General features: G+C 44.0%; 1 pseudogene; it reads left to right on the forward strand.

Moving 5' to 3' along the window:
• Positions 1 to 20,176, forward strand: part of LOC135515695 (semaphorin-3ab-like) — a 64,298-nt pseudogene extending 44,122 nt beyond the window's left edge.
• The last annotated feature ends 1,275 nt before the right edge of the window (positions 20,177 to 21,451 follow it).

Below are 21,451 nucleotides of genomic sequence, written 5' to 3' on the forward strand. Positions count from 1 at the left end.
TTAAGGAGGACTGGAGGATGGAGGTGTCTTCTAATAGGGGTTATGGAGGACTGGAGGATGGAGGTGTCTTCTAATAGGGGTTATGGAGGACTGGAGGATGGAGGTGTCTTCTAATAGGGGTTATGGAGGACTGGAGGATGGAGGTGTCTTCTAATAGGGGTTATGGAGGACTGGAGGATGGAGGTGTCTTCTAATAGGGGTTAAGGAGGACTGGAGGATGGAGGTGTCTTCTAATAGGGGTTATGGAGGACTGGAGGATGGAGGTGTCTTCTAATAGGGTTTATGGAGGACTGGAGGATGGAGGTGTCTTCTAATAGGGGTTATGGAGGATGGAGGTGTCTTTTAAAAAGGGGTTATGGAGGACTGGAGGATGGAGGTGTCTTCTAATAGGGGTTATGGAGGACTGGAGGATGGAGGTGTCTTCTAATAGGGGTTATGGAGGACTGGAGGATGGAGGTGTCTTCTAATAGGGGTTATGGAGGACTGGAAGATGGAGGTGTCTTCTAATAGGGTTTATGGAGGACTGGAGGATGGAGGTGTCTTCTAATAGGGGTTATGGAGGACTGGAGGATGGTGGTGTCTTCTAATAGGGGTTATGGAGGACTGGAGGATGGAGGTATCTTCTAATAGGGGTTATGGAGGACTGGAGGATGGAGTTATCTTCTAATATGGGTTATGGAGGACTGGAGGATGGAGGTGTCTTCTAATAGGGGTTATGGAGGACTGGATGATGGAGGTGTCTTCTAATAGGGGTTATGGAGGACTGGAGGATGGAGGTGTCTTCTAATAGGGGTTATGGAGGACTGGAGGATGGAGGACATGGTGGAATTAAATAGCGGTTGGTTTAATGCGGATATGAGGGTTTCATGGTTAAGCCCTGGTGAAAATTAGTCATTGTTTGTTTATCAAGCTGGTGTTTGTTTGCGTGCTCATGTATCTGTGTTTGCACATATGTGTTTGAATATATGATCATGTCTGTAAGCAGTTCGTGTGTGTGTTTGTACCTGTGTATTTGTTAACGTGTGTGTGTGTGTGTGTGTGTGTGTGTGTGTGTGTGTGTGTGTGTGTGTGTGTGTGTGTGTGTGTGTGTGTGTGTGTGTGTGTGTGTGTGTGTGTGTGTGTGTGTGTGTGTGTGTGTGTGTGTGTGTCAGACCCCAGGTTTGTAGGTGTAAACCTGATCCCAGAGAGTGACAACCCTGAGGATGATAAGATCTTCCTCTTCTTCAAAGAGAACGCCATGGACGGAGAACACACTGGCAAGGCCACTATTGCCCGCATAGGACAACTGTGTAAGGTAACAACACACACACAAACACACACACAAGCATCCCATGCACACACTGGCATGCACAGACAGACACGCAAACACACATGGATGCATGGACACGCACACAAAACACACAGAAACAAACTAGCAAACTCACACATACAAACTCTCACACACAAGTCATGGATATGTTAAACTCTCACACACACAGTTCCATTCACAGGGACACAGAAATATGTCACATACACAGATGTTCCCCAGTATCAAAGCTGAATTCACAAGTATTATGTATTGTGGATTTTCATGCCTGTCTGTAGACTATCTGTGTGTGTAACATATGTGTGTTTGTGTGTGTAAGGTGTGGGTTTATTTGTGTGTGTATTGTGAGTGTGTGTAACGTGTGTGTTTGTGTGTGTAAGGTGTGTGTCTGTTTATTTGTGTGTGTAACGTGTATGTGTTTGTGTGTGTAGCGTGTGTGTGTTTATTTGTGTGTGTAACGTGTGTGTGTGTTTGTGTGTGTCTGTCCCTGCAGAATGACCTGGGAGGTCACAGGAGTCTGGTCAATAAGTGGACCACCTTCCTCAAGGCCAGACTGACCTGCTCAGTGCCAGGCCTCAACGGCATCGACACACACTTCGACGAGCTGCGTAAGGAACTGCGTGTGTGTATGTGAGCCTCTCTGTGGGTACTTTCTACCCGAGAGGGGTACGTATGGTAGCTTCGTTTCATTGAAACACAATGTGATGTTGGGATGGTTGTGCTAATGTCCCGATGTGGTTTCTATGTGTTTCAGAGGATGTCTTTCTGATGAGCTCCAAAGATCCTAAGAACCCAGTGATCTATGCTGTCTTCACAACTTCTAGGTAATGATCTAGATATTTATGATTCATAAAACCTACTGTGCCCTTGTGTGTATTCAATACTACTACTATTGATCATAGTACACATGTGCTATGTTTGCTAGGGGATCTGTACTGTATAACAGTGAAACTATTCTAGACAAATTACTAAAACACACAAAGCTCATATCTCTCCTGTCCTCTCTCTCTCTTTCTGTAATCCCAGGGCGGCAGGGTAGCCTAGTGGTTAGAGCGTTGGACTAGTAAGCAAAAGGTTGCAAGTTCAAATCCCCAAGCTGACAAGTTACAAATCTGTCGTTCTGCACCTGAACAGGCAGTTAACCCACTGTTCCTAGGCCATCATTGAAAATAAGAATTTGTTCTTAACTGACTTGCCTAATAAAAAAATAATCCTTTATAAATTCCTTTTTGCCTCCTTTAATACTCTTCCAGGTGGCCAGACATCACCTTGTTTTACCTCCTCCTCAGATTGAAAATCCCTTTAATACTCTTCCAGGTGGCCAGACATCACCTTGTTTTACCTCCTCCTCAGATTGAAAATCCCTTTAATCCTCTTCCAGGTGGCCAGACATCACCTTGTTTTACCTCCTCCTCAGATTGAAAATCCCTTTAATCCTCTTCCAGGTGGCCAGACATCACCTTGTTTTACCTCCTCCTCAGATTGAAAATCCCTTTAATCCTCTTCCAGGTGGCCAGACATCACCTTGTTTTACCTCCTCCTCAGATTGAAAATCCCTTTAATACTCTCAGGTGGCCAGACATCACCTTGTTTTACCTCCTCCTCAGATTGAAAATCCCTTTAATCCCAATACTCTTCCAGGTGGCCAGACATCACCTTGTTTTACCTCCTCCTCAGATTGAAAATCCCTTTAATACTCTTCCAGGTGGCCAGACATCACCTTGTTTTACCTCCTCCTCAGATTGAAAATCCCTTTAATCCTCTTCCAGGTGGCCAGACATCACCTTGTTTTACCTCCTCCTCAGATTGAAAATCCCTTTAATCCTCTTCCAGGTGGCCAGACATCACCTTGTGGCCAGACATTACCTCCTCCTCAGATTGAAAATCCCTTTAATCCTCTTCCAGGTGGCCAGACATCACCTTGTCTTAAAATCCCTTTAATCCTCCTCCTCAGATTGAAAATCCCTTTAATCCTCTTCCAGGTGGCCAGACATCACCTTCCCCTCCTCAGATTCTCTGGTGGCCAGACATCACCTTGTTTTACCCCTTTTGAAAATCAATTGGCCAGACATCACCTTGTTTTAACTCTGTGGAACCTCGGAGCTAAATCTGATTAAGTGGTGGAGAGGTAGTGGGGTGGGGAGGGGGACATCACCTTGTTTTACCTCCTCGATTGAAAATCCCTTTAATCCCTTCAGGGAGACATCACCTTGTCTTACCTCTCCTCCTGATTGCTCAAAATCCTCGACAGGGGGTAGCCTCCAGAGCCGTGGTTCTATTGTACTGTACACACTGTTGGCGAGTTAAAAGCGGCTTGAGGCGAAAAACAATGTTGGCGAAGATGATGGATTAGGCGGCTGGCAGCGTTCGGCGTGCCATGTTCGAGCGGCATTGTCTGGAGCCGCCACCGACATTAGGACAAACACTTCATCATTAATCACAGACCTAATAATAAGAATGAGTGCAGAGAAAATGAGAAGAGAGAGAGGGGGTGGAGAGGAGATGTGAGTGGAGGTGGGGAGAGAGAGTGGGGAGGGAGAGAGAGGGAGAGGCCAAGCTCGTTAACAAACAAAACAGGCTCATCATTTTGTTTAACCAATCACTGTGCAGGTCTGTTCCTCCCCACCATCTCTAATGCATGCAGTGTAACACAGCACTTGAAAATTCAATTACAGGCTTTGAGGAATTAGACTGGTTTAATTGTTTTTGTAAGTGGCCTGTTTCAGAGATGAATAGAGCCGGGGATTCAGGGGACTGGCTTTTAATATTCCACTTAATGAGGCCCATAGGCTGCTGCTGATAGATCGATGGTACTGATACCAGTGGTGTGTGTGTGTGTGTATTCAATATGCACTAGTGTCTGTCCAACATTTTCAGGCGTGTCAGGGATTAGAGTGTTTGTGTATGCCCAGCGGTTAATTACATTTCTCCCTAATTAACATTTTACAAAAGCTCCTCCATTAATCTTTAATGGTTTACTGATATCTGGGGTTCTGGGTGGACAGATGCTCCTATGCCACCCACATCACTGCTAGCCTGGTTCCAGATCAGTTTGTGCTGTATAGCCAACTCCTATAGTCATTGTCACAATATGCTAGCCTGGTCCCAGATCAATTTGTACTGTATAGCTAAGGTCCCAGATCAGTTTGTGATTTATAGCAAAGGTCCCAGATCAGTTTGTGCCTTATAGCAAAAGGTCCCAGATCAGTTTGTGAAAATCCCAAAGGTCCCAGACCAGTTTGTGCCTTATAGTCCCAGACCAGTTTGTGCCTTATAGCAAAAGGTCCCAGATCAGTTTGTGCCTTATAGCAAAAGGTCCCAGACCAGTTTGTGCTTTATAGCCTCAGGTCCCAGACCAGTTAATGCTTTATAGCCAAGGTCCCAGACCAGGTTGTGCTTTATAGCCAAGGTCAAAGACCAGTTAATGCTTTATAGCCAAGGTCCCAGACCAGTTAGTGCTTTATAGCCAAGGTCCCAGATCAGTTTGCGCTGTAAAAGGTTCCTTTAGGGGTTCTTCAAATTCAAACTGTCAGGAACCCCTTTAAAAGGGTTCTTCAAATAACCCTTTTTAACAACCCCTTTTAATGGTTCCTCAAATAACCTTTTGAAGAACCTTTTGGGGTACATTTTTGAACTAACTCCCCTCCCCTATTATTATTATTGATAGTGTTATTATTATTAATAATAATAACAATATGCATAACAATAAGAACAATAACATAATATTGCAGTTGTCAGTGTTTATTATGATTTTAGTAGCAAAGCAGAATGAATAAATCTAAATATGAGGTAACCTCCCAGCAGAGCCCCAAGTCTAATGGGTATATCCTCTGGCGTGTTGATGTTAATGTGGTGATGTTCTCCGTATCCATAGCCAGAATGATTTTGCAGTGCATGGTGATCTAACAGGTTCCCTGTAGGGAGGGAGGGTGAAGTCTGTGAATCCCAAAAATAGTCATTATACAGATGATCAACAAAACATGCACACGACAGTATTCATACCTTGGTTTTTGTGGTAAATGTGAATGAAAAAAGCTGTTTTGATAATGGTTTTCATACACATATCTTGTCCATAATGTAGAGGCCTATGGGATATTCATAGAAGAGGTGAGGGAGGTATACCTGCAGACACAGACACAAAAGTGAGCAGCGAGCCTTCAACATATTCTTTTAACTTACATATTCTTACCTCTTTGTTGATTAATATCCATTGAATTGTGTCCGTTTTCTGTTTTAGAAAGATTTTCACTAAGAGCAGCTGTTTAGCTGGTTAAACAAAGGTTAGCCATGTGATAGTAAGCATTATGTCCATGTCAAGAAAGCTTCTGAACAGCCAGAGCCGCTCGCCACACTGGTCGCCGAATCGCAGCTGCTTTTCCAAGGCCACGTCAGATACTCCAGTGTCACTGCCCAATAGGCCTTGTTGCAAACAGGTTCTCCACTTTTTTATTGTTGTAATATTAAAAGGTTGAACACTGCTGTTATAAACGTAACGTTCTATTTATCATTATTGCATCAATTCAGGAAATGTATGGTGAAATGGATGGTTTTCCACATCGCCCAGCTGTAATCTCAAGTGATACTATTCTCTGTATAGCGCAGTGCACTACTTTACCCAAGCCACAGGGGAATAGGGCATAGTCTCAGATGGACCAATACACTACTGCATGTACATAAATAATCACTGTGCCTCTAGTCAATTAAATGTATTGTTTTGTATTTTATTGCAGTACATGGATTTGTTTAAATTCATTCTAGAGGAATTTTTATGGTCTTGAATCATTTCTTGTAAATGATTCTGTCCAGCCCTACGATTCACACAGATACACTTTAGCACTTGGAACAAATGATGGAATTGTCCATTGGAAAACCTACAGTGGTGGAATACTGCAACACAGCATTCCCATCATTCCCTCCAACTGTGTTCCATTAGGGCTGAATTACGGTCTCGCTCGTTGGGAACCGGCCTAAATTCCTGTCCATTCTCTGGAAGCTGGATTCTATCACAGCCATGTTTCTAACCAACATCCTCTCCATTAAATTATGACAACATTCTTCTTGGTCTGTCTGTTGTATGTCAGGGTGAGCTTTGATTCTGTCCTCCTCTACAGCTATAATATCAGACCTGGATATTGTTATTGTCTTATGTTGTGATGGTTATGGGTCTCACAGATCCCCCTCTCATCCCAAAAGGTCCCAGATCAGTTTGTCCCTTATCCCTCTCCTCCCTCTACCAGTCTTCTCATTATAGCAAAGGTCCCAGACCAGTTCTACAGTAACTTATAGCAAAGGTCCCAGATCAGTGTGTATGTACAACATGGCAGACATCCGGAGTTTCCTGGGTCCCTATGCCCACCGAATGGGCCCACCTACCAGTGGGTACCCTTCCAGGGGAGGGTGCCCTACCCCCGCCCTGGCACGGTGAGTCACAGGGGGGTCATATGGGGGTTATGACAAGTTATAGCACCTCATAGCTGTGACTTAGAAGCTAATAGACAAATACAAGTAATTCACAACTGATACCTATATTTACGTATGGAAGTAGCAAGTGACTGATGGCACACATGTCAACTTTTATAGAAGTCATGAATATCAAACGTTATAGCAATGTAATAGGTGAAAGGAAAACATAACATTAGTATTCATCACAATAACCTCAATAACCATATTCCCTACTTATTATAACACGGCTCAACATGAAATACATTTGACCTCAGTTCCAGACACATAGATGTATTAAATGTGACTTGTTAACTCTAGAACCTCCTGTTCTTCATAGTGCCCCAGCTATGACCTCAGTTCCAGACACATAGATGTATTAAATGAGACTTGTTAACTCTAGAACCTCCTGTTCTTCATAGTGCCCCAGCTATGACCTCAGTTCCAGACACATAGATGTATTAAATGTGACTTGTTAACTCTAGAACCTCCTGTTCTTCATAGTGCCCCAGCTATGACCTCAGTTCCAGACACATAGATGTATTAAATGTGACTTGTTAACTCTAGAACCTCCTGTTCTTCATAGTGCCCCAGCTATGACCTCAGTTCCAGACACATAGATGTATTAAATGTGACTTGTTAACTCTAGAACCTCCTGTTCTTCATAGTGAGCCAGCTATGACCTCAGTTCCAGACACATAGATGTATTAAATGTGACTTGTTAACTCTAGAACCTCCTGTTCTTCATAGTGCCCCAGCTATGACCTCAGTTCCAGACACATAGTGTATTAAATGTGTTTTCACTCTAGAACCTTGTTCTTCATAGTGTAGCTATGACCTCAGTTCCAGACACATAGAAGTATTAAATGTGACTTGTTAACTCTAGAACCTCAGTTCTTCATAGTGCCCCAGCTATGACCTCAGTTCCAGACACATAGATGTAATAAATGTGACATGTTAACTCTAGAACCTCCTGTTCTTCATAGTGCCCCAGCTATGACCTCAGTTCCAGACACATAGATTATTAAATGTGACTTGTTAACTCTAGAACCTCCTGTTCTTTATAGTGCCCCAGCTATGACCTCAGTTCCAGACACATAGATGTATTAAATGTGACTTGTTAACTCTAGAACCTCCTGTTCTTCATTTATCATTATTGCTTTCAGTGCCCCAGCTATGACCTCAGTTCCAGACACATAGATGTATTAAATGTGACTTGTTAACTCTAGAACCTCCTGTTCTTCATGTGCCCCAGCTATGACACTCAGTTCCAGACACATAGATGTATTAAATGTGACTTGTTAACTCTAGAACCTCCTGTTCTTCAAAGTGCCCCAGCTATGACCTCAGTTCCAGACACATAGATGTATTAAATGTGACTTGTTAACTCTAGAACCTCCTGTTCTTCATAGTGCCCCAGCTATGACCTCAGTTCCAGACACATAGATGTATTAAATGTGACTTGTTAACTCTAGAACCTCCTGTTCTTCATAGTGCCCCAGCTATGACCTCAGTTCCAGACACATAGATGTATTAAATGTGACTTGTTAACTCTAGAACCTCCTGTTCTTCATAGTGCCCCAGCTATGACCTCAGTTCCAGACACATAGATGTATTAAATGTGACTTGTTAACTCTAGAACCTCCTGTTCTTCATAGTGCCCCAGCTATGACCTCAGTTCCAGACACATATATGTATTAAATGTGACTTGTTAACTCTAGAACCTCCTGTTCTTCATGTGCCCCAGCTATGACCTCAGTTCCAGACACATAGATGTAATAAATGTGACTTGTTAACCTAGAACCTCCTGTTCTTCATAGTCCCCAGCTATGACCTAGTTCCAGACACATGATGTAATAAATGTGACTTGTTAACTCTAGAACCTCCTGTTCTTCATAGTGCCCCAGCTATGACCTCAGTTCCAGACACATAGATGTATTAAATGTGACTTGTTCTCTAGAACCTCCTGTTCTTCATAGTGCCCCAGCTATGACCTCAGTTCCAGACACATAGATGTCCATTAAATGTGACTTGTTAACTCTAGAACCTCCTGTTCTTCATAGTGCCCCAGCTATGACCTCAGTTCCAGACACATAGATGTATTAAATGTGACTTGTAACTCTAGAACCTCCTGTTCTTCATAGTGCCCCAGCTATGACCTCAGTTCCAGACACATAGATGTATTAAATGTGACTTGTTAACTCTAGAACCTCCTGTTCTTCATATCCCCAGCTATGACCTCAGTTCCAGACACATAGATGTATTAAATGTGACTTGAACTCTAGAACCTCCTGTTCTTCATAGTGCCCCAGCTATGACCTCAGTTCCAGACACATAGATGTATTAAATGTGACTTGTTAACTCTAGAACCTCCTGTTCTTCATAGTGCCCCAGCTATGACCTCAGTTCCAGACACATAGATGTATTAAATGTGACTTGTTAACTCTAGAACCTCCTGTTCTTCATAGTGCCCCAGCTATGACCTCAGTTCCAGACACATAGATGTATTAAATGTGACTTGTTAACTCTAGAACCTCCTGTTCTTCATAGTGCCCCAGCTATGACCTCAGTTCCAGACACATAGATGTATTAAATGTGACTTGTTAACTCTAGAACCTCCTGTTCTTCATAGTGCCCCAGCTATGACCTCAGGTTCCAGACACATAGATGTATTAAATGTGACTTGTTAACTCTAGAACCTCCTGTTCTTCATAGTGCCCCAGCTATGACCTCAGTTCCAGACACATAGATGTATTAAATGTGACTTGTTAACTCTAGAACCTCCTGTTCTTCATAGTGCCCCAGCTATGACCTCAGTTCCAGACACATAGATGTATTAAATGTGACTTGTTAACTCTAGAACCTCCTGTTCTTCATAGTGCCCCAGCTATGACCTCAGTTCCAGACACATAGATGTATTAAATGTGACTTGTTAACTCTAGAACCTCCTGTTCTTCATAGTGCCCCAGCTATGACCTCAGTTCCAGACACATAGATGTATTAAATGTGACTTGTTAACTCTAGAACCTCCTGTTCTTCATAGTGCCCCAGCTATGACCTCAGTTCCAGACACATAGATGTATTAAATGTGACTTGTTAACTCTAGAACCTCCTGTTCTTCATAGTGCCCCAGCTATGACCTCAGTTCCAGACACATAGATGTATTAAATGTGACTTGTTAACTCTAGAACCTCCTGTTCTTCATAGTGCCCCAGCTATGACCTCAGTTCCAGACACATAGATGTATTAAATGTGACTTGTTAACTCTAGAACCTCCTGTTCTTCATAGTGCCCCAGCTATGACCTCAGTTCCAGACACATAGATGTATTAAATGTGACTTGTTAACTCTAGAACCTCCTGTTCTTCATAGTGACCCAGCTATGACCTCAGTTCCAGACACATAGATGTATTAAATGTGACTTGTTAACTCTAGAACCTCCTGTTCTTCATAGTGCCCCAGCTATGACCTCAGTTCCAGACACATAGATGTATTAAATGTGACTTGTTAACTCTAGAACCTCCTGTTCTTCATAGTGCCCCAGCTATGACCTCAGTTCCAGACACATAGATGTATTAAATGTGACTTGTTAACTCTAGAACCTCCTGTTCTTCATAGTGCCCCAGCTATGACCTCAGTTCCAGACACATAGATGTATTAAATGTGACTTGTTAACTCTAGAACCTCCTGTTCTTCATAGTGCCCCAGCTATGACCTCAGTTCCAGACACATAGATGTATTAAACCTGACCTATAGCCTCTTGTTCTTCATAGTGCCCCAGTAAAACGTTTGGGGGCTTTGATTCCACCAAGGACCTCCCTGATGATGTGATCACCTTTGCACGGGGCCACCCGGCCATGTTTAACCCCGTGCACCCCATCGGGGGTCGTCCCATCGTGGTGAGGACTGATGTGGACTACCAGTTCTCCCAGCTAGTGGTGGACAAGGTGGAGGCCGAGGACGGACAGTACGACGTCATGTTCATTGGAACAGGTCAGTGAGATAAGATTCATTTATTTTTAGATTATCCTTTTTTTAAATTAGCAATCCAACTGTTTTTTTTTTTGGGAATTTATGATTTGTGCTCAAGGTTGTTACGCTGCATGAGCACCTAAGCCAAGCAAATGTGGCCTTGAGCGAAGCTCACCTTGACATCAACTTCAATAAAAAGGAAATCCTGCAATGATTCATTGCCTCCTTCTTTTGACCTTGAGTGACTGAACAGTTATATTGTAGTGTATTGAATGTGCTGTTGTAGACCTGGGCACGGTCCTGTAGGTGGTTAGGGTCAGAGAGATAACTGAATACTGACGTATGTTTCCTGTTGTAGACCTGGGCACGGTCCTGTAGGTGGTTAGGGTCAGAGAGATAACTGAATACTGACGTATGTTTCCTGTTGTAGACCTGGGCACGGTCCTGAAGGTGGTTAGGGTCAGAGAGATAACTGAATACTGACGTATGTTTCCTGTTGTAGACCTGGGCACGGTCCTGTAGGTGGTTAGGGTCAGAGAGATAACTGAATACTGACGTATGTTTCCTGTTGTAGACCTGGGCACGGTCCTGAAGGTGGTTAGGGTCAGAGAGATAACTGAATACTGACGTATGTTTCCTGTTGTAGACCTGGGCACGGTCCTGAAGGTGGTTAGAGTCAGAGAGATAACTGAATACTGACGTATGTTTCCTGTTGTAGACCTGGGCACGGTCCTGTAGGTGGTTAGGGTGAGAGAGATAACTGAATACTGACGTATGTTTCCTGTTGTAGACCTGGGCACGGTCCTGAAGGTGGTTAGAGTCAGAGAGATAACTGAATACTGACGTATGTTTCCTGTTGTAGACCTGGGCACGGTCCTGTAGGTGGTTAGGGTGAGAGAGATAACTGAATACTTGACGTATGTTTCCTGTTGTAGACCTGGGCACGGTCCTGAAGGTGGTTAGAGTCAGAGAGATAACTGAATACTGACGTATGTTTCCTGTTGTAGACCTGGGCACGGTCCTGAAGGTGGTTAGAGTCAGAGAGATAACTGAATACTGACGTATGTTTCCTGTTGTAGACCTGGGCACGGTCCTGAAGGTGGTTAGAGTCAGAGAGATAACTGAATACTGACGTATGTTTCCTGTTGTAGACCTGGGCACGGTCCTGTAGGTGGTTAGGGTGAGAGAGATAACTGAATATTGACGTATGTTTCCTGTTGTAGACCTGGGCACGGTCCTGAAGGTGGTTAGAGTCAGAGAGATAACTGAATACTGACGTATGTTTCCTGTTGTAGACCTGGGCACGGTCCTGTAGGTGGTTAGGGTCAGAGAGATAACTGAATATTGACGTATGTTTCCTGTTGTAGACCTGGGCACGGTCCTGAAGGTGGTTAGAGTCAGAGAGATAACTGAATACTGACGTATGTTTCCTGTTGTAGACCTGGGCACGGTCCTGAAGGTGGTTAGGGTGAGAGAGATAACTGAATATTGACGTATGTTTCCTGTTGTAGACCTGGGCACGTTCCTGAAGGTGGTTAGGGTCAGAGAGATAACTGAATACTGACATATGTTTCCTGTTGTAGACCTGGGCACGGTCCTGAAGGTGGTTACCATCCCAAGAGAGAGCTGGCATGACCTGGAAGAGGTGGTCCTGGAGGAGATGACCGTGTTCAGGGTACGGTCACACACTGGGAAACTGGTTATGGTTATAATTGATTGCATTTACATGGAAAATATTCAAGCGAGTGTAATAGAACACCAGTCATTTTGTTGGGAAGTGAAGTGTGCATGATCAATGTCTAGCTCTGAAATAAAAGGGAGGAGTGGGGAAATTCCATAGGGAGTTATGAGGGGGGTGTCTAAATGAATCAGAGTCTCTAACTGTGTCTTTCTGCAGGAGCCCACCCCCATCACAGCAATGGAGCTTTCCACCAAACAGCAACAGCTGTACCTGGGCTCGGCGCTAGGCGTTTCCCAGATGCCTTTGCACCGCTGTGAGGTGTACGGGAAGGCTTGCGCTGAGTGCTGTCTGGCCCGTGACCCCTACTGTGCCTGGGATGGAACAGAGTGCTCCCGTTACTTCCCTACCGCCAAGCGGTAAGAACACACACACACACACACACAGACATTCTCGTAGATGCACACACAGGCAAGTATGAATGCAGAAAAGTAGAATGAGGGTCTGAAGTAGTAGGATGATGGTTTGTAAACATAAAGTATGAATACACACACACACACTCACACACAGAAAGACAAACAGACGGAAAAGTTCCTATGCATACACATATTTACACAGAATCCACACACAATCATTTAGGGACATGTGTGCACATGCCACATATCACATACAGTGGCAAGAAAAAGTATGTGAACCCTTTGGAAATACCTGGATTTCTGCATGAATTGGTCATAAAATTGGATCTGATCTTCATCTAGGTCACAACAATTGACAAACACGGTCTGTTTTAACTAATAACACACAAACAACTATATTTTTTCATGTCTTTATTGAACACATAGTGTAAACATTCACAGTGCAAGGTGAAAAAAATATGTGAACTCTTGGATTTAATAACTGGTTGGCCCTCCTTTGGCAGCAACAACCTCATCCTAACTCAGTTGCGGATCAGACCTGCAGAACAGGAGACATTTTGGACCATTCCTCTTTACAGAACTGTTTCAGTTCAGCAATATTCTTGGGATGTCTGGTGTGAACTGCTCTCTTGAGGTCATCCCACAGCATCTCAATCGGGTTGAAGTCAGGACTCTGACTGGGTCACCCAGAAGGTGTATTTTCTTCTGTTGAAGCCATTCTGTTGTTGATTTACTGCTGTGTTTTGGGCCGTTGTCCTGTTGCTTCACCTAACTTCTGTTGACCTTCAACTGGTGGACAGACAGCCTTACATTCTCCTGCAAAATGTCTTGATAAACTTGGGAATTCATTTTTCCTTCGATGATAGCAATATGTCCAGTCCCTGAGGCAGCAAAGCAGCCCCAAACCATGATGCTCCCTCCACCATACTTTACAGTTGGAATGAGGTTTTGATGTTGGTGTGCTGTGCCTTTTTTTCTCCACACAGAGTGTTGTGTGTTCATTCCAAACAACTCAACTGTAGTTTCATCTGTCCACAGAATATTTTGTCAGTAGCGCTGTGGAACATCCAGGTTCACTTTTGCAAACTTCAGCCGTGCAGAAATGTTTTTTTTTGGAGAGCAGTGGCTTCATCCGTGGTGTCCTCCCATGAACATCATTCTTGTTTAGTGTTTTATGTATTGTACACTCGTCAAAAGAGATGTTAACATGCAGGAGGGCCACTCCAAGGGAGAGTATCAACAGTGCTGAACTTTCTCCATGTATAGACAATGTGTCTTACTGTGGACTGATGAACATTAAGGCTTTTAGAGAAATACCCTTTCCAGCTTTATGCAAGTCAACAATTCTTAATCTTAGGTCCTCTTTTGTTTGAGGCATGGTTCACATCAGGCGATGCTTCTTGTGAATAGCAAACTCAAATGTTGTGCGTGTTTTTTATATGGCAGGGCAGCTCTAACCAACATCTCCAATCTGGTCTCATTGATTGGACTCCAGGTTAGCTCCTGACTTCAATTAGCTTTTGGAGAAGTCATTGCCTAGGGGGTTCACATACTTTTTACAACCTAGACTGTGAATGTTTAAATGATGTTTTCAATATAGTCAAGAAAAATACAACAATTTGTGTGTTATTAGTTTAAGCACACTGTGTTTGTCTATTGTTGTGACTTAGATGAAGATCAGATCAAATTTGATGACCAATGTATGCAGAGATCTGGGTAGTTCCAAAGGGTTCACCTACTGTTCTTTCCTTTGTACACGTACACAAATACACTGGTACACACATTCAATTTGTGTGATTGTTGTGCATTCCACAGCTCAGGGGTGGTAAAACCATGCTTCCCTGCACACACACAGTCCTGGCCAGTAGCAGTGTTAGAACCACTTCACCCTATAGCCAAGAGTTATAAAACACCCACATAGCCACACACACACCAAATAATAGGCCAACAGGAGCCGTCTGACTTCTTCACCCCACCAGCCGAGAGCTATGAACAAACACACCCATAAATGACCTCCTCCATCCAGGATTAGCCTGACCACTACCAGCCCTCCACCTCCGTCCAGCACAACTCTCTATTAAATACAGATCTATGATCAGCGTACCCTCCCTCAAACCTAACCCTAACCATCAGGTCCGAAAACACAAAACTGACCTAAGATCAACATCTACACTAGGGACGTATGAGAGAATTGAATAGCAGCCTCAGAAGGAGGGCAGTAGAGGGGTGGTGGTACACCCTTGGTCAGGGCTGCTGGGGCACTCCAGTACAAATATTTTATTCTCCAGCTAAATGAGAACCAGACGCCTGGGCTCGGCTCAGCAGGCACTCGGACTGCCCTGCACGTGTTCAGACAGCCAAAGGCAGGAATGCTTGGAAGGAAATGTAGGAAGAGTGGTGGAGTGTGTGTGTCTGGGTGTTGGTTAGGAGCAGGGTGTGTGCGTCGGAGGGGATGTATGCATGTGTAAGTGTATTTATTTATGTGTGTGTGGGTATGTAAATGGGTGTGTGTACATGTTGTTTATATGTGTGTGTGTGTGTGTATATATATATATATATATATATATGTCCTGTATGGTTATAGAAACCCTGACACGAAACCTAGAGACCTCCACCTTTGGCTGTGCCCCTCTCTCCCTTCAGATTTTTACGACACATAAGAGCCTGTGATCTTAATGGTAATGAACCAGGGAACACATAGGGAGCACAGGGAAGCATGTTGCAGGATCCCACATAATGCAATACTCATGGTCATATGTTCATTCACACATAATATGTAGACAGAAAAATACCGTCCCAATGGAATGCTCTAAAACACACACACACACACACACACACACACACACACACACACACACACACACACACACACACACACACACACACACACACACACACACACACACACACACACACACACACACACACTGCATCGACTAAAGGGTCTTTCAAGTCGTGGAGGACATACTCAGGATTTTCAAGGCCCAGGCTATCTGTGTTTCATGTTTAGTAATGACATGTCCCTGAACGATGAATCACAATGAATCATTCCTTTAATAGAAGCAAAAGGTTGACATGTTTTTAAATGTGCCTGTGATTTTCTCTCTTTTATTTATCCACCCACTCAATAGCATCAGACTTAACAGAGGACTGATGGTGAAATAAACAGTTCTGCTCTGTTCTTCAGTTGTACTGCACAAATGTGTCAGCTGTGCCACTGGTTAAGATCGCCCTCTAGTGGTAGAAACGTCACAGTACATAGAGCCCTCAATCACTGGCTCCCTCCCGATGGAACTGGGGAAGAGAAATAAGTCTGAGGAAACAGAGCAGTGAGGGGCCTGACCGACACCTACAGGTTGATATGGTGTGTGTGAGGGACGTTTATTAACTCACTGGGAACACAATCTAACATGTGTATGTTTCTTTGGTTGTTTCATAGGAGAACGAGACGCCAGGACATCAGGAATGGAGATCCCCTCTCCCAGTGCTCCGACCTGCAGCATCATGGTACAAACACTTTAGATTTTTATTTTACGCTTTCATCTCACACACACACACACACACACACAAAACCCCACTGTGGTGTTTCTCTGGTAACCCTATCCTTGTGTCTGTGTAGATGACGTGGACGGGCTGGGTCATGTGGAGGACAGGAGTGTGTACGGAGTGGAGAACAGCAGCATGTTCCTAGAGTGTAGTCCCAAGTCCCAGAGAGCCCTCATCTACTGGCAGCTCCAAAGACCCAACGAGGACCGCAAACATGAGGTGGGTACACACACACTCTGCATGCAAAATGTGTCCTATTCACCATCATTCTCAATAACGTCCCAATCATTTTCAATAACTTTTCAATCACACTAAACCTTCACAAATGATTACCTGAAATTGCTTCAGTTTGTTAATAATCAATTGCCATGCACTCAAATGTAACCATATTGAGTGGATATTGAATCCACCCCACCCTTTCTATTCCACCTCCCTTTCCTCCCATCCCCCTCATGTCCCTCTCCATCTCTCTCTCCAGATCAAGTTTGAGGACAGGATGATCCGCACGGAGCAGGGCCTGCTCATCCGCATCCTCACCCAGGCCGACTCAGGCGTCTACACCTGCCACGCTGTGGAGCACGGCTTCATCCAGCCTCTCCTCCGCCTCTCCCTCCAGGTCATCCCCACACAGAGGCTGGGTGAGCTGCTGCCTGGTGGGCCTCAGGGTGGAGCTGGAGGGTCTGGTGGCGCAGGTAGTGGGTCTGATGGTGCAGGTGGGCCTGCTGGTGCAGGGCACTCAACAAAACACAAGCTGTGGTACAGGGATTTCCTCTCCCTCCTCGACCACCCTGACCTGAACAGCGTGGAGGAGTTCTGCGAGCGTGTGTGGCGGAAGGAGCGCAAGCAGCGGCGTCTGAAAACCCCCACCATCACCACCGGTGACCAAAGTCTGGCTAGGCCTGACGGCGGAGCTCCAAGCTCAGGCCTAAAGCCTAAAAGTAGTCCTCTTGGCGCAGGTGCACCCAATGCCCAGAAGCAGCAGAGCGGGCATCTTACGGTGCAGCAGCAGCAGAACAAAGAAGGGAGCCCCCGGAGCACGAACCCCCAGAAGGTGCAACACCATGCGGGTACGTTGACCCAGGCACAGGCCCCTAAAAACAACAACCAGAATGCCCAGAACTCTCAGGCCACACCCAACACCCAGAGCCCCCAGAAGGGCCAAGGCGCCCTGGGGGGAACCCAGGTGCCTGGTGGTGGGGCCAGAGGTGGACCCCAGCACACGGCCAAGTGGAGGCGGATGCAGGAGAATAAGAAGGGGCGAAACAGGAGAACCCATGAGCAACAGAGACCCCCGCGGAGTGTCTGAGACACACACACAGCAACACACACACACTTACATACATATTGTACATTAAAATATAGACTTGCCATCCCATTAAGATATAATGTAGGATCCCACATAATGCAATACTCACGGTCATATGCTCATTCACACATAATATGTAGACAGAAATATACCGTCCAAATGGAATGTTCTAAAAACACACACACACACACACACACACACACACACACACACACACACACACACACACACACACACACACACACACACACACACACACACACACTGCAAATACCATGTGAAGACTTGGAGAAGACTGGCGACTAACAGGACATTGAAGACTGAGGCTAAACTGGAATCGTATGCGTACTGTACATGCTAACCATGTGGATATAGTGGCCCAGGGGGTACAGTTTGAGGAACTGTGTAGTCCAGGTCCGTGTTGCAAGTGGGACCGAGTTATCTGGCGGACACATAGCCCTTCTGTACAGACGCTACTTCCGTATGGACTGGGATGGGGTTAAAAAACAGTCATTTTCAGTGAGGATGATACATATTCAGACCTCTGGACAAGTTTGGACAATGGCCCCTACAGGACATTTCAGAAGACATTTCAGAAGGGGTTAAGACATTTAATTTCAGTAGGGACGTCCGTTACTGCAGCTACTGGCCTTGTTGACATGCGCAGAAGGAAGAGGATGTCCACTATATAGAGAATGGAAGAACTATAAGGATAAAGAATCATTTGTCCAGTCGATTGCAAACTAGAACCGAAATACATCAAAAGAAGCACAGTCATTTTCAGAGAGTGAACTGCATTTCCCACAATACAGTTTGTCGGCTCAACTTTATTCAACTGATTTGATTCACAATGACTCTCATGAATGAGCACTTTGGGCTTGTACATAGAGCTTGACTGTCTTATAGGTCAAACAGATGAAGTGGGTCACAGTTAGCTGATTAACAATCCACAACGGTGCCCTGCATATTGTTTATAGTTCAATAACAGAATTATTCAATATAAAACGACACAATCCACATTAGCCTGTGATCTGTGCAGCAAAATCAAGCTTCTCTTCCTCCCAAGGCTTGAAAAGCATTGTGCATGTCGTAGTCAATCAATGTTCATGATTTGAATAAGCTATTTCTCGCCAGTTACTCGCTATGTAAGGTTTTTTTATGTTAAAGGAGTCCTATGAAAGAAAAATCTATTTCCTGTTTTTATTTGATATTTACTTCTCTCTCTCCCTACAACCACTGCATCCCTGTAGGGGTAAACAATTATGTAGAAGAATTTTTTGACTTGCCCCTTTAAGTTATTTTTCTTTCTTTGCTTTCTCCTGGAGTTGCTTGTGAATGTATAATTCCAGTCATGTGTTCGTGCTCAGTCTGGAAAACAGACTGCCCAATGATTCTGTACATATACATACAACAACAAAACAACTCTTTATGGATGTAAATATATACAACCACAACACCACTGATTATTTATTTCTCATTGTTTTGTGAAAGGGTTGCATTTATTTTTGATATTCTGGTATTTTGGCTCATCAATAATCAAGAAAAAAAAATGTGGCACGTTGAGAAACACAAATGGACCAATGAGGACGAGGACTCCCTTTTTTTCCGGGGGGCGTGTTTCGGAAGTGAACCACGGGATGAAGGTGGGAGCAGGGGGTTGTTGTGTGTTTTGCAGTATCCAGACTGAGAGCCTTCAGGATGATAAGCACAAGTTTCTCAAACCCTCTTCTACGTTTCTGTCTCTTCTGGTCTTTTCCTAAATGGCTCATTCTTCTACCCAGGAGGTGTGTTCGTTGGCGTTTGGAATCCCATCCACCTATTTGTTCATCCCAAATACTCTTTTGATGTAAGATAATACTACCCAAAACCCGATAAACATTAGCTGTGAATTCCTATGTAACAATTAGTAAGGAAAAGGTTCAAATCTAAACCTAGTCTGAGGACGCTGAGTTAAAGCTGCATGTGAATGCTACTTAAGTGCATCTTTTCTATTGTCTCTAGATGTTTCCTGTGAGAGGTAAAAGTCCTGAGGGCAACATGTGCAAGAGAGATGTGAATATTCTTCCTTTTTGACAAAACAAAGATGCCAACATGTACCAGGGGTGTATTCACTAGGAACCAAACACAAGCAAACAGGCCTAAACGGGGAGGGACTAACCTGAACTTGTCCAATAACAAACGCACATTTTTGTCGCAAATCGTTTTCTGTAGCTAAACGTTTTGCTATGGTGTCTGCTAATGAATACACCCCAGTGATGTTACTCCAACCCCAAAACGTGTATTAAGACCTTCAACTTTTCATACAACAATGTGTTTCCCTCTCAGTATACAACAAGACTGATGTGTCACTGCAATAATGGACAGCAGATAGCAAGGTTTCCTGGTGGTTTGTGGTATGTTTCCGGTCTCTCACGGTGTGTACGGTGGACGAGGAGAGAACAGATACCTCTGCTGTAACAGGGTTCTTCCTGGCATGCGTTCAGTTGTCTAATTAAACATTTCCTGTAAAACCTAGCCTTGTTGTTGTTCTTTTGTCATTTCTGTCCAGTTATATATGGTACAGTCTGATGCATGTGAATCTGAGTTGACAAAATGTATTTTGTTTGTGTTGTACAGTCATTTCAAATGGTGCCATTTTATCACATTTAGTCACAGGTGGGACTGGGAGCAGTCAGTTTGCACACTCAAACACACAGATAAAAGGTTGAGCTGATGAAAAACGTATTTTTACATTATGGTGAATTACACAGTATTATATCTTCTTTAAAAACATTTTAAAAATACTTTCCAACAGACAGTGAAGACTACTCCTTCACCAGAGGACATCTGAACGCAGACCGTGGAGGAAGATGTGACTCAGTTCTAAGGTACGTGCTGAATCACAATGGCTGTGTTTACAGAGGCAGCCTAATTCCGATATTATTGGCTAAAGAGCCAATCTGATTGATTAAAAGACCAATTAGTGGCAATAGATCAGAATTGGGCTGCATGTGTAAACGCAACCATAGTGGGCTCTCAGTGCTGAGTATAGTAAATACTGAAGTAGAATCACAAGCTCTCTGTCCACATCCTTCAGTGGGTTGACCACGGCTCCCATAGAGAGATTTCATTGACTAAAGGCAGAAATTATGTGTCAAAAAAAGGTCATTGATATGTTATGCTGTATAAGTAAGAGGCAGCCTTCCTTGTCATGAATAATTAACCTGGAGGTTCATGTTTTGGATTAGCCACAAGAGGTCACTATTCTCTGTCCCAATGGACCATTTCCACCAAGCTTTTCAGGGGATTCCATTTGAGCTGTCGTTGTAGTTGACGTGTCCAACTCATTCCACGGAGGGCTGAGTGTCAGCCGGTTTCAACTCCTCGCTTGGACTTGACTGATGAATTAAGGTCACTAATTAGTAAGGAACTCCTCCCACCTGGCTGTCTAGGTCTTAACAACAACAAACCAGACACTAAACTCAATGGAATGACTTTGACACCCCTGTTCGAACACTTTAGTTAGTAGTCTAAGTTCCCTGTATATCAATTATGTGACTGGAATGCAATGACCATCAGCTGTTTATGTTCATCAGCCACAACGTCTTGCACTGTGTGTCACTCTATGTCTGTAGTTTTGAAGATTCCACTGGTGTGTAGAGACAGATGGTTAACAGTTAACACAGTGTCACTAAAGGCCTTCGTGAGGTCGTCATCTCCACTCTAATTGAGCCTACAGTGGCACAGCGTGTTACCTAAAATGGTGCTCTACCATGGAATCCCTGCAGGTACCTTAAAAGGTTCTCTACC

This window comes from Oncorhynchus masou, chromosome 27 (genome assembly GCF_036934945.1).
Source record: "Oncorhynchus masou masou isolate Uvic2021 chromosome 27, UVic_Omas_1.1, whole genome shotgun sequence".
NCBI classification, from domain to species: domain Eukaryota; kingdom Metazoa; phylum Chordata; class Actinopteri; order Salmoniformes; family Salmonidae; genus Oncorhynchus; species Oncorhynchus masou.